Below are 2,726 nucleotides of genomic sequence, written 5' to 3' on the forward strand. Positions count from 1 at the left end.
GAGCATTTTTGTAAGTAATTATTTTTGTTAGAAATTATGCAATGCATTATAATTTTAATACACCACACCAAACAGTTGATAAAAAATATTATCTGGTTTGCATTACTAACACATGCACTACTAATTACTGCATTACTAATATACTTTATTCCGCATTATTCTTATACACCCTACCAAACGACCTCTTAGCTCTTATTATGTATGGGGTCCAGAGAAGGACCGGACCACAAAGATTTATCGTATGCAATCTTACTCTACATTTCTGCAAAAGTTTATTTTCACGGGTCGTATCCATGACCTCCTTATGACATAGTATTAACTTTACCTATTAGCAAGATCTACAAAATTCATGACTTTTCCACGTTTTCTACCGTTATGCAATTTCCAAAGTGCACTGATTAGAAAAGTCTTTCTTTTGGCTTCTTCTAGGGTCCACTGTTTGGTTAGTTAGGCTGTCCTACGCAATTGTCATCGCGTAAAATCGTGGCAAGGTCAGCTTCAAGATTTTGTTTTTTTCTTTCCACAAATAAGGATATGTCGGTCACTTATATGTTGCTCGGACTCTTGAAAATATTGCTAGGTATATATCATCCTTTCCTCTATTATTCTTTGTATTTATGGGTTGTCTTCGCGCAGATATATCTTTGCCGGAGGCGATTGGTGTCCTTTATGGTATGCTCTTTCGGTGAGTTGTTCCTTTATGGAGTATGTCTTTTCCATTCAGTGCCTCTGCATTCTTTGTCAGAGAATCTTCATCTTCGATTTCTTTTCACAACGCGCTTAAGGGCTAAGATTTTCTTTCGACATCTTTCTTTTATTTATGTCATTGAGCTCATCTATAAGAAGGGGGTATGTGTTCAGTATCAAGCCTATACCGTCTTTTAAAAGTAGCGGACTCTTTTAAGAATCTGCTACGGATATAATAACATTTTTGGAGAGTGAGCAATATAGTCAATCCTTATTTTACACACCTAAATTATGTTATGAGTTACTAATTATTTTTGTACGTACATGTACCCGATTATCATTACGTCTTAAAGTTTAAAGTTTAGACGAATGAGAAGAAATAATTTACAGTATTTTTTGTATGAATTCTAATCTTTTATGGCTTACACCCATTTTTATTAACGGTTAGATAACACCCTTGAGTTATTAGTATTGATCAACATTCTTTCTCATTGCAGCAACATAAATGACACGTAGACTTTGCACTTGGTTCTTGATAAATAGCTAAATTAAGGGGAGGTGGTGAATTTGGAGGAGAAAACAAATAACTAAACAAGATAATGATCTTATTACAATATGGACAGACCACTATCTATTGGGTTTGACACGTAATTAATTCGTTGTTTTTGACACGAAACAGTATTGGGGATTTTGTGTAAATTACTAACTACAACTATCTCAATCTCTAAAGCCTCTTTTTACTATCCATTTCATCGTGGTCGCCTTTATTAGGGAATTCGAAATTAATCGGACCCTAATATGAATATCGGACACCGAATGAAAAACCAGAAAGAGTAACAAACTTTCTCTCATTTTTGACAATTTAATGACAAATTTTATCATGAAGGACTTAGCAAGAAATCAATTGCCTTGGTTTGTTTAGTTTTTCATGTGCTTAAATTTAGTTGATAGAATTTGTGATAGCGAGAAACAACAAATACTATTTAATAAATTAGTTGAGATACGCGTAAACTAACTTACGTATTATCATTATGAAAGAGACATTTTTAAGTGAATTTTTTTGGAAAAGAAATGAAGAAGCTAGAAGGTTCTAAAAATTCTTTTACCATGAAGATTTTGATGTCAGAGTTTGTCACAAATGAGAAGTACAAAGTGGAAAGATGAGATCAACCTTGGTTTTACAAACTATAGGATCCACTTGTCCCATTAAATTCCAAGAAATAAAGGGTCCCAAAAGCTACAATAAACTTTTGAAGTTTCAATATTAATTAGGTGGCTATCATTCATTGATCAATCTTGAAAACTAGAGTTGAATTTGTCCATTTGCATGGCTATAGTTTTCCATTCTAGTGGCTTGCTATCCCATGTGCTGTTGTTGGTTTAGGTTCAGGGATTGTTTGGCAAGGAAATAAGTTATCTTCTCATTAATTATTCTGATATTATTTATCCTAAGATTAATTATTTTACTCAGAGGCGGATGCACACCTTAACAAGAGGGGTCACCGGCATTTGGTAATTTCCGCAAAAAATTTATATATACATGTAAATGTCTTCAAGAAATAGTCAAATATTAGCCTAGGCCCTCGTATCAATTTCTATGAACAGTGATAAATTTATATTAAATGTCATGGTGCTCCCGCGATCACTGAATCCTGGGTCCGCCTCTGATCCCACCCTCACATGAGGATAAAAAAAATACTATAATACCGGGATAACTAATCACAGAATTAATAGTTATACTATGATTTTATCCAGACCAAACATGAAAAAAATTCATCTCAAATTTAGTTTCGAGATTAATTATCCATTATCTCTCGTACCAAACGAGCCCTTACCTCTCATTGAGAAAATGGTTTTCTTTGGCGTAGAATCATTGGAAAGTTTATAAGTTGATTCATAAATTGATTATTAACAGTTGAATCGACAGCAGAACATGGATAACTACAAGTTTTGATTTGATGTGAAATAAATAGATATGTGTAACATGTGAATTGTGATGTATCAATTTGTGTTTTTTAGAGAAAATGAAAAAAATAATC

The 2,726-nt window shown here is 33.2% G+C and overlaps 1 long non-coding RNA gene across 1 annotated transcript; it reads left to right on the forward strand.

Annotated features, from left to right (window-relative positions):
* The first annotated feature begins 401 nt into the window (after positions 1 to 401).
* On the forward strand, positions 402 to 1,092 carry LOC138880518 (uncharacterized). Its single transcript, XR_011403241.1, has 2 exons — positions 402 to 491; positions 637 to 1,092. It is a non-coding gene; the product is annotated as an uncharacterized lncRNA (long non-coding RNA).
* The last annotated feature ends 1,634 nt before the right edge of the window (positions 1,093 to 2,726 follow it).

The sequence above is a fragment of the Nicotiana sylvestris genome, chromosome 10 (assembly GCF_000393655.2).
Source record: "Nicotiana sylvestris chromosome 10, ASM39365v2, whole genome shotgun sequence".
Classification (NCBI taxonomy): Eukaryota; Viridiplantae; Streptophyta; class Magnoliopsida; order Solanales; family Solanaceae; genus Nicotiana; species Nicotiana sylvestris.